This window comes from Chroicocephalus ridibundus, chromosome 4 (assembly GCF_963924245.1).
Source record: "Chroicocephalus ridibundus chromosome 4, bChrRid1.1, whole genome shotgun sequence".
In the NCBI taxonomy this organism is placed as follows: Eukaryota; Metazoa; Chordata; class Aves; order Charadriiformes; family Laridae; genus Chroicocephalus; species Chroicocephalus ridibundus.
In genome coordinates this window covers 58,592,097-58,603,659 of record NC_086287.1, presented here as the reverse complement: position 1 = coordinate 58,603,659, position 11,563 = coordinate 58,592,097, and the positions used below count along the sequence as shown (strand labels likewise).

At 44.2% G+C, this 11,563-nt stretch overlaps 1 protein-coding gene across 1 annotated transcript in view; it reads left to right on the top strand.

Moving 5' to 3' along the window:
- DEGS2 (delta 4-desaturase, sphingolipid 2) overlaps nucleotides 1–11,563 on the top strand; it is a 36,664-nt gene that overhangs the window by 2,645 nt on the left and 22,456 nt on the right. The window lies entirely within an intron of this gene.

Below are 11,563 nucleotides of genomic sequence, written 5' to 3'. Positions count from 1 at the left end.
TGCTTTAATTATTAACACATCATTCCGTTGCTCACCAAAACCCCTCAAACACCAACAAAACAGTACGTGCTCTGCAAATGCGGCAGCTTTCTGCTCCAGCCACGCTCCGCTTACTTCCCCTTCTGCCAACTGCCACAGGACATCCCTTCCTTACCCCGCAGAGGGAAAAATACCACTCGTTAGCATTTTGCACGCATTTATCTTGATATGAAGAAGCAGATGCAAAAGCATTTACAAGAAGGAGACGCAGAGCCATGGGCTGGGGCTCCTAAGATCTCATTGTGACGTGTTCTCAAAAGGTAGTGATGAAAAGGCCTTCAAAAGGGCTGTATATTATCTTCAGTCAAAGATTAATGTCCTGGTAGCTCTGCAAGCATTTAAATCTGAAAAAAAAAAAAGAAAGTTGGTTTTGGTTTATATGAAATAAATTAAATGCGACAGAATGTAAGGATTTTAAAACAAGTTAAAGCCTCATAGGCCTTCAGTACTCCTGGCAAGATCATCTCCTGTTCCTCATTCCTTCTTTTTTCTGCTAACACAACCTTTCCTTCCCCTTGTATGTTAAGCTGCTATTAACTACAAGTACAGATTTGCCTCTTAAGTATTTACGAGGCTGCTGCAAGTATACATTCCATTTTCTATCTTCCCTTCTCACTACACCACTGCTTTGCTTCCTTGTATCCCAAATTGCCATGATATAAAAACTGATAAAAGATTCCTGCGAATAAATGCTTTCTTCTTCTACCTCAGCACTGAAGTGTTCTCAGAGTTAGTCTAGTCCAAGTCTCAAGACAGCAATACTGAGCTGTGGGCTAATGATGAGATTAGGAAATACTTTCCTATAAGTATTAGAAATAGCAACAAATTTACTTAACTTGTGGAGGTCTGGGAGTTCCTTCTCTCCAGTCACACTCAGCACTCCCATTTTAACCAGCTACAAAATGTAGTTTATCATTGCAAAATTCTCATAAACTGAAAGGCTATTTTTAGATCCCGGAGAGAGATTTCCAGGCCGTTACATATAAATTCTGCCCCTCTGTCTATAGTTAGAAGAGCAAATGTTAACAGTGTGGGAAAAATAGTGCCTGTAACTTTTAAAAATCAGAATATTTCAAAATTAGGATGAAGTCTCCCTTTTCTCCCAGTAAAAGTTAAATGTAATAAAAAACGGTGGTTTCTTATGGAGGTAGGTTTTTTTTTTTTTTTTTTTAGGAAAAATGCACAGTTCACTTATACTTTTTATTCTATGCTTGCATAGACAAAATATTAATGTCACCTACATCTTAGACAGGCACTCAGGCTTGCTCTTGAATTCTCACCAGAGCTGACATTGGCTTCAGAGCAAGTGGGATTTGGCCCTGAACTGGTTATTTTGGGTCAAGGGTTTTTTTGGTGTTAGCATAAATGAGCTTTGTCAAATATAGGAACAAAGTCATGAGTCTCTCTTGTTTATCAATATAATTTTTTTGGTCCGGGTCAATGATAATAGTTTAACAATTTTGTACAACCCCTTTTCATTTTTGTGTTTTTATTGCAAACAAGTATATAATTTTGGACAGAAAATGCACTTTAAAGTTTGTAAGCATCAGAACCACCTTATTTTGAATATTGCAAGTGTCTTCTACTTTTTCCCATATTTTGGCTTAAAGCCGATGTTTTAATGTTTTGCTGCAACATTCACAATTCAATATTTTCCAGTGTGAAATGTTACACAATACAAATATTCTTCATCAGCTCTGTGTTTTATCCATTATACAGTTCTCTTCATCCTGAGAGAGATGATTATTAACCGCAAGGAATAGACATACATCATTTTTCCAACTGCTTGACGAGAAAAAAACACAGAAACAAGCAAAAATGAAGATGTGAAAGCTGCCCAGTGAAAAGGTGTTTAAAAGAAAACTTTGTCCTCTGCCCAAATAGCAGCAGAAGTTACTCCCTGGATAATCTCTTATCCTCCTGCCCTACGCACCCCATTTTTCTCCCCATCCTCAGAACTCCAGCTTGTTTCTTAGCCACAGTTAAAAAGTTAGGGGGGAAAAAAACCTTAATTAAAAAAAAAATAAAGCCTTTCATTGGAAATAAAAGCTATTTTTAGGCATCCGTAATGAATAAGTTTTTAAGAATACGTATTCTTTACAAGCTCTACAAGCTCTAGGTGCCTCAGACTCGGCGGTTTTGGTTTTTTTCTGGTTCCTTCCTTAAAATCTGCTGTAGTAAACTGGAGTCCACCATCAGTCTGCAGGAGCCAGTTTTTAATTTTTCACATGCACATTCCCACCAGCATTGCTTTTTCTCTGCTCTCCTTTCTTGGCACTGCAAAATTCCTGGTTGTAGTTTCAAGTCCTGAGCATATCTAACCGAGACAGCAAAACCGCATGAGTATTCTCTGGACCAACGCAGCTTCTGCCATCCTCATGGCTTTTCTTTCTTTTGGCTTTAACCAGCTCACGTGCCTGCCTTTCTTCAGTAGGTGGGTGGGCAGGGGGAAACCTCAGGATTCAAAGAGAGAACAGCTGCAAAGCCAGCACAAAACAGTATAGTATCTCTGTACAGTTGTAGTTTGGAGAAGTTAGAAAGATATGGGTTACTGAAAGCTGACCGCTTCTAATTTTGGTACAGAGTGTCATAAAAAAATAGTGCCATCCATATATACCTGAGCTACCAGTAACATGCACAAGAAAGACAGAAAAATGTAAGGAAAGAAAGAGGGAGGGAGGGATGGAGGGAAAGGAAAAGAAGCGAAGAGAAGATGCATGCTCTGTAAGAGATTTCTTACTCCTCTGAACCTCCCTCAGCTTTTAGATTTTGCATATACTTGGCATCAAGTGTTACAGGAGATCATACAGAGCTTTAAACAGATCATGACAGAGCTTTAAAGTAGGCTTGAGGGGGAAGGGGAGCAATATCAGTCTTCCCCGTGACAAGCTGTGGGGATGACAGGCAATGGTTAGAGGGATGGGGTGCCAGTGAGGGCCCGCAGCTTGTTACTCTGAGACTGCAGCACACTTGAAGTCTTATGGAGATAAGCCAGGGGCTCCTGAGGTAATAGGAGCCAAGAGGGATACACCAGTGAAATACCCCAAAGGAATTAAGGGATGCTTCTCTAAGAAGGAGACACGGCCAACACCCCAGCTGAAGTGCCTCTATACCAATGCCTGCAGCATGGGCAATAAACAGGAGGAGCTGGAAGCCACCATGCTGCTAGAAAACTAAGACCTAGTTGCCATTACAGAAACTTGGTGGGATGAATTCCATGACAGGAGTACAGCTATCAATGGCTATAGGCTGTTCAAAAGGGACAGGCAAGGAAGGAGGGGCAGAGGCATTGCCCTCTACATCAAGAAATGGGTAGAGTTTGAAGAGCTGTCCATGAAGAATAGCCACGAGCAGGTTGAAAACCTATGGGTAAGAAAAAGAGACCGAGGCAACAAAGGGAACCTTGTGGTTGGTGTCTACTACAGGCCAAGGGGAACCTGTTGACGAGGCCTTCTTACTGCCTCTACAGGATACATCGTGCTCGCAGGCTCTTGTCCTGCTGGGGGACTTCAAACACCCTAACATCTGCTGGAAAAGTAGCATGGCAAGCTGTAGACAATGCAGGAGATTCCTGGAGTGCATCAAAGATAACTTCTTAAGCCAGGTAATAGACAGCCCCACCAAAGGAGAGGTGATGCTGGACCTGATGGTCACCAATGCAAGTGAACTAATCAGTGACGTCAAGATTGGAGGCAGCCTGGCCTGCAGTGATCATACACTCGTGGAGTTTGCAGTCCTGAGGGGTATGGGTCAGGCAAAGAGCAAAGTCAGGACCATGAATTTTAGGAAAGCAAAATTCCAGCCCTTCAAGGAGTCAGTCAATAGGGAAACTGGGAAACTGCCCTCTGGGACAAGGGAGCAGAACAGAGCTGGCAGATCTTTAAGGACACTTTCCTTAGAGCTCTTGATTCCCAGGTGTAAGATATCAGGAAACAAGGGCAAGAGACCATCATGGCTGAGTTGAGACCTGCTGGTAAGGTCAAGAAAGGACAAGAAGGAAATGCCCAGGCAGTGGAAGCAGGGACAGGTATTCTGGGAGGAGTACAGGGATGCTGCCTTGTTGTGTAGGGTCAGGAAGGCCAAGGTGCAGCTGGAGCTGAATTTGGCAAGGGATGCAAAGAATAATAAGAAGGGCTTCTACAGGTATGTCAGACAGAAAAGAACATCAAAGAAATTATACCCCCCTGAGAAGCAAGACTGGCAAATTGGTAATAATGGATGAGGAGAAGGCTGAGGTACTCAACAACTTTTTTGTCTCAGTCTTCACTGGCAGCCTCTCTTCCCACACACCTCAAGTGGATGGACTGCACGGCAGGGACTGGGGAAGCAAAGTCCCTCCCACTGTAAGAGAAGATCAGGTTCCAGACCACCTGAAGAACCCGAACATACAGAAGTCTATGGGACCTGACAAGACGCCTCCCAGAATCCTGAGGGAATTGGCTGATGTAGTGGCCAGGACACTCTCCATAATAGTTGAAAAGTCATGGCAGTCAAGTGAAGTCCCCAGTGACTGGAAAAAGAGAAAGATTGCACCCATTTTTAAAAGGGGTAGAAAGGAGGACCCTGGGAACTACCAACCTGTCAGCCTCACCTCTGTGCCTGTGAAGATCATGGAACGGATCCTCCTTGAAGCTATGCTAAGGCATATGGAGGACAGGGAGTTGATTTGAGACAGACAGCACAGCTTCAGCAAAGGCAAGTCCTGCCTGACCAGCCTACTGGCCTTCTGTGATGGAGTGACTGCATCAGTGAACAAGGGAAGAGCTATGGATGTCATCTATCTGGACTTCTGTAAGGCCTTTGACATGGTCCCCCACAACATCCTTCTCTCTAAATTGGAGAGATACAGATTTGATGGATAGACTGTTCGATGGATGAGGAATTGGTTGGATGGTCACATCCAGAGGGTAGTGGTCAATGGCTCAATGTCCAGATGGAGATCGGTGACAAGTGGTGTCCTTCAGGGGTCCGTATTGGGACCAGTACTGTTCAATATCTTCATCAATGACATAGACAGTGGGACCGAGTGCACCTTTGGCAAGTTTGTGGATGACACCAAGCTGACTGGTGCGGTTGACATGCCTGAGGGACGGAATGCCATCCAGAGGGACCTGCAAAAACTCCAAAAGTGGGCCTGTGTGAACCTCAGGAGGTTCAACAAGGCCAAGTGCAGGTCCTGCACCTGGGTTGGGGCAACTCCCAGTATCAATACAGGCTGGGGGATGAAGGGATTGAGAGCAGCCCTGCCAAGAAGGACTTGGGGGTACTGGTGGGTGAAAAGCTGGACGTGAGCCCACAACATGTGCTCGCAGCCCAGAAAGCCAACCCTATCCTGGGCTGCATCAAAAGCAGCGTGGCCAGCAGGTCAAGGGAGATGATTCTCCCTCTACTCTGCTCTGGTGAGACCCGACCTGAAGTCCTGTGTCCAGCTATGGAGCTCTCAGCACAGGAAAGACATGGACCTGTTGTAGGGAGTCCAGAGGGCCACAAAAATGATCAGTGCTGGAGCACCTCTCCTATGAAGACAGGGTGAGAGAGTTGGGGTTGTTCAGCCTGGAGAACAGAAGGCTCTGGGGAGACCTTATTGCAGCCTTCCAGTACCTGAAGAGGGCCTACAGGAAAGATGTGGACAAACTTTTTAGCAGGGCCTGTTGCGATAGGACAGGGGGTAACAGCTTTAAACTGAAAGAGGGAAAACTCAGACTAGATCTAAGGAAGACATTTATTACACTGAGGGTGGTGAAACACTGGCCCAGGTTGCCCAGAGAGGTAGTAGATGCACCATCCCTGGAAACATTCCAGGTCAGGTTGGAGGGGGCTCTGAGCAACCTGATCTAGTTGAAGATGTCCCTGCTCATTGCAGGGGAGGTTGGACTAGATGGCCTTTAAAGGTCCCTTCCAACCCAAACTATTCTGTGATTCTATGGTATGTTTTGGGTTCTTGTTTTAGGGCAAAGTGTAAGTATAAGTGTCCTAAAGACAGGTTACTGCCACCGTTTAGTATGCATAGATGACATACACGGATAATTTGAAAAATCATGGTTTGTTTCAGTTTACCTCAAAGGATGCTAAGCTTGGGCTTTAAACAAGAGTAATTGACCTTTTCAGCTTCACAGGCTCATAGAAGAGCTGAGGCTGCAAGGGATCTCTCCAGATTGTCTAGTCCAAAGCCCCGCTTAAAAGCGGGGTCAAATAGAGCAGGTTGCTCAGGGCCGTGTTCAGTTGGGTTTTGAATATCTCCAAGGACGGTGACTCCACAGTGTCTCTGGGCAACCTGTTCCCATGTTTGACCATCCTCAGAGTAAAGAAGTTCTTCCCCTATGTTTAAGTAAAATTTCCTGGATTGCAATTTGTCCCTGTTGCCTCGTATCTTTTCACTGGGCACCACTGGAAGAGTATGGCTCTTTTTGTCTTTTATGTCTTCTTTTTTTCTTGTTTGTTTGTAATTTTATTGTGCAATTCCTGGGATGCTCAGTGTCCTGAGTAGACTTAAACCATTTGTTAAATGCAGACTCCCTGCAGTGAAATCACCAGTGCTACTCATAGTAGAGGAAGATATGGGATGCTTGAGGCATTGCAGCGCCCTGGCTTGGGAGAACTCCTACAATCCATCTCTCGGATATGCTCAATATAGCAGCAGCAGATGATGGTCAGCACTCAACATCATTAGCCACTCAATCAATATAATGCTTTTTCCTCTTGCGTGTTTTTTTGTCTTCTTGTGGTGAACTAGTAGTTCACAGCATCCAGAACCCATAGTTGTCGTTGCTGTACTAATTCAACTTTGTGTACAATATCTGGTTGCATTATATTTATATAAAGAGCTGTTTCTCATTTCCTACTACAGAACTAGTTGTTCTGGCCCTTATCTCAGCTGCATCAAGCCACAACTAGGTAACTGGGTTTTTAAACAAGAATTACCAAAAGTCTGTTATATTTTAAGGAAAGGAAGGTCACACAAAATAAGTTAGTCTTTCACAAAGTAAGAAAGAATGAACAAAAAGATCAACGCTTGTTTTCTAAATCTTGGGTTTTTTTCCTGTAGGCCTACTCCTGCTGCCTTCCGCTTACATTTAAGTGAGAAAGAGGAAGAAATTTGAAGTGTGAAACTTGTGAAACAAGTGAGCTTTTCACAGCCATCATCTACAGCCTTCTCTCTTGCCTCTAGTGGAGGCGACTTTTCCCAATTTGCTTCACTGATTTAGAAACTTCTGATATCCTTTTTTTTTTTTTCTTATTATTATTCTCATGCAAACTATTTGTCCAATGTTTGAGAAGAAAGATTAGCCCTCCCATCGTAAATCAACACCGGTCACTAAACTGATAATACTTACATATCTAGTTAAATATGTGACATGAATAGCTTTTGTGTAAAGACCAAATATAGAGTCACTTACTGGAGGAAAAGAAAATCAGTAGTTGATAATATGGAGTTCTCTTGTTAACACCTATAAAAGACTTATCTAAGACTAATGAATAAGTTGTGCCAATTCAAGGTAGCAGGTTTTCCTTGTTATCTTCATCTAGAATGGCATCTAGAATGGTTTATTAATCAATTAAAGCAGAAGAGGTCTTGAAGAAAAAAAAATCAGGAAGAAATCTAAACAAGGATTTACAACGCCATTAAAGTAATTCACTAAGAAAAATGTTAATTAGCTGTGCCATCCTTTCCCACAGCCCTTGTCCTAGCTCTTTGCAGCTCTGCAGGGAATGGGGTTTTAACTTTACCTTTATAGTCCTTCATAATTCAGCCTCCTCGTCTCCGGCTGATCTAATATAGCTACCACCATGCCTGGCCTTTATGGCCCACTGGCTTCTGCTACAAATGTCGTTGTCCTCTCTCCTCAGATTGCTAATTAAACGTGAGGGAAATCCCTGAGCCTAATTTGTGTATGGACTCCTACAAAGCACTTTGTTCATTATGAACATAAGGTTCTGCTTGCTGACCATGACTAGGAACAAGCAACGAACTCTGTGTGCACCTCTTTTCTCTGTTTCTTTTTCTGGTACTTCCAATAATTATTGTTTTCTTTTCTGTAAAGCATCCTACTTCAGATTCCCCTCTTAAAAACAAACCAAGCAGCTAACAAAGCTACCCCAATTCATTTGCTGAGATTTATAGTGCTCTCCTCTGTTTGTCATCTGCTTGTGTCTTTGAGACTGAGCACAGTGAGGAAGGGCTTTCCCTCATCCGTTATCTTGCAGAGGGAGGGAGACAGGGTTTGCACTGCCACCATTCCATACTAATTTCTAAGTTATGGTCACTAATCACCCCAGTCTTTAAACAGGTTTTGTTGTAAGGACAATTTGTTTTTCTTACTGTATGAAAGGATACGTGAATCAGTGGGCCTAATGCTTGCTCCAGAAACATTGAACCCTTTAATTGTATGTGGAAAATACAAATTATTGAGTTGTAAAGGTGATGATCAAAAATAAAGGTTTTCTCCTCCATTCCTAATTTCATGGCTGAGGGTATGAAACTACCCTTCCAAAAATCCTCAGCCTTTACAACGTTGTCATATTAAATATCAACATAGGATGTGTGTGGACATCTGAATAGGCTGTATCTTGCAAATCATAGGCAACATGAGAAGCAGAAACTTCTGGGAAATAATACATATTAATGGAGCCAGCATGATAGGATTTCACACCTGCCAGCACAGGCAAGATATGTGAATGCGTGTCCTAACTGCTCATACTGCACTCTGGGACCGGGAAGCGAATCTGCAACTCCGATTCATGCCTGTTGTCAGCCATGAATTTTCAGGTTGTTTCATCAATGTCAGGTTTTTGTCAGTGTTAGGTTGATGGTTGGACTTGATGATCTGAAAGGTCCCTTCCAACCTAGACAATTCGATGATTCTATGATTCTATTGTCTTACAAATAGCAGGACTTCCCAGCCCTCCTCCTGCAGATGCATTTCCCTGGGTTGCGGATGCCAGACCTGATGCTGGAAAGTGCTGAGCTCTCAGTTCCCATTAAAGTCACCAGGTATTGATAGATCCCAGTAGCGCTAAGAAAGAAGTACCCCTAGAGTTAATATTACATTTTTAAAAGAAAAATAATCCCAGATTTAAATGAATAAGGCTAATTAGTTAAAAATAAATAAGATGTATAAATCACTGCGGTCTCAATGAAAGCCCAAGGGCAGCTGTTTTCTTCTTAAACCAACTTAGCTGGGTTTCTACAGGTCAATAGGTATTGTGACTCAATTTCCTCAGACAGTTTGCTAAAATGTTAGTATAAAATCCCATACTTCTTAGGCATAAGCAAAGCTGATCAATACTTTTTCTAGTGTGCTTATATTAGAAGGATTTGTAACTCAAACTCATCAGAAGAAAGACTGCAATTTCACTTGATGGTTTTGTAGTAAACTCCTAGTCCATTGTGGAGGGACTGTATATGTTGCTACAATATAAATACTGAGCAAAAATATTTCTCCAAAGCAAAAACGGAGACTGTATGACACAATCGTTGGAATTTAGCACAGTTTGTTATCAAAGGTGTTCTCCAACTGTTCCTCACAGAGGGAATTCTTCCTATACTCGGGCACATCCACACCTCCACACACATCCACACAGCTAGCTGTTTTCAAGTGGCTTTTTTTCCTCTGCTCAAAGCTCAATCTCTGACTTCAAGGGGCTGAACAAAGTACCCCTCTTAACCCCGTGGCACTCCTATTGTCAGCAGTGAGCTCAGCAGCACTGAACTAAATCGGGTTTTAAGTATGTCGGGCTGAAACTCGAGTATCGGGAAATAGGTTTGAAAGAGCAGGTCTGGTAGGGTCAGCTGTGGTCTAGAAAGCACTGCCGTAGCAGTGATGTACGGCAGTGAGGGGGTTTAGAGAAGAGACCCATCAACGCTGAGAGGGGGAGGAGAGAAATCCCAGTTTAATCCGATGCCTTTCTTCCCAGGACCCACATCCTCTCATAATCCTGATACTCTCTGTCAAAAGGGAACCCCTTAGGTTCTCACATGTGGATAAATGATTATAAATGCTGCTAATTTTTGCATATAATATTTTTTGCTGTGGAAGGGGAATCTAGTTAATGCACTCCATTCAGGTGTTTTGTACCTGGGTGCTACTAAAACTGTTCCCGAAATGCCAAGATTGCAGGGAGGGTAGCATAAGCTATTAATGGGATAAGTACTTATGGTGCATAACAGCAAATATGTCTCATGATAGAAAGCAACTGCAAATCCTCTCAACAATATAAAACACTCTGTGGAATAAATTACTTTCTAGAGAGATTGTGATTATCTTTGAAAAAGCTAGGATGCAGAAGAGCAAAAATGTAACACGAGAAAAAATATTTATGTGGAAGAGGAAATTGTTTTCATTTGAATTCTGCAGAAGCAGTCTTCCTAAATACATTCTGTACGTGATCATAGCACTGTCATTAATTACAGTAGGCCTGCATCTGCTAATGATCAGATCAAAGCATTTTAAAATTTCTTAATGCTTAAGAAATTTCTAAATTTCTAAAGTATTTCTAAAGGAGGCGAGAACATTTGAGTGCTACCAAATCAAGTCTATTGCTCCCCTCCAAAGTCATAGTCTTCCTTTTTGTTGACTTCCATTACATTCATCGGACAATTGGACGTGCTGGAATAAAATGCATAACTATATGAGGCAAAAGAGGTACAGAGTTACTAGTGATGACCCTAAAGCCATGTCTAGGCAAGGCGGACTTGGAGGATGGTTATTCCCAAGGGGAATAGCCCAAGGGGAGTAGCCCAAGCTGTCTCAAGGTTTTACTTCTACTTTACCCCACCCCTGGAGGTGTTGAAGGCCAGGTTGGATGGGGCTTTGAGCAACCTGGTTTGGTGGGAGGTGGCCCTGCCCGTGGCAGGGGGTTGGAACTCAATGATCCGTAAGGTCCCTTCCAACCCGAACCATGCTGTGATTCTATGGTGCGCCCACGCAGTACCGCGGAGTGGTCGCGGCGCCCACGGCATGCGTTAAATACCTTCGTCTGCGGGGTGAGGAGGGGGATCCCGCTCCTCGGGCAGCGGGGCGGCGACGGGGCTCCCCGCGGCTGGGCGCTGCGGTGGCGGCGCGGCGCCGGCAGGGGGTGTCCTTCGCGCGGCGCCGTGGGACGGGGGCGGCGGCGGCTCGGCTCCACTCCGCCGGACGGTGGGGCCCGTGGAGGGCTGGAGCTGCCGCAGGAGTGGGGTTATCCCGGCCGCGTTTTCCCGTGGAGCCTTCCATCCACGCAGCCGCCCCGCCGGCATCCGCTCGGGGACCGGCATCCGGGACCCGCACCCCGCCTGATGCCCAGGGCGGGATGTGCTGCATCTCCCTGGGCGCTTCCCGCCGCTCCCGGACCAAGAAGGGGCTACTCGCCCCTCCTGTGGAGGGCGAGGACTGATGGCTAGCTCAGCACAGAGCTGGGATCCTGGGAAAGCTGGCAGCAATAAACTCGGGCAGAAGCGAGCTGATCTTGGAGGGAGTTACTGCTTTCTTTGACCGTCACTTTTCATTTTGGGAGCTCCCAGGCAGAGAGACTAGGAACCATCCTA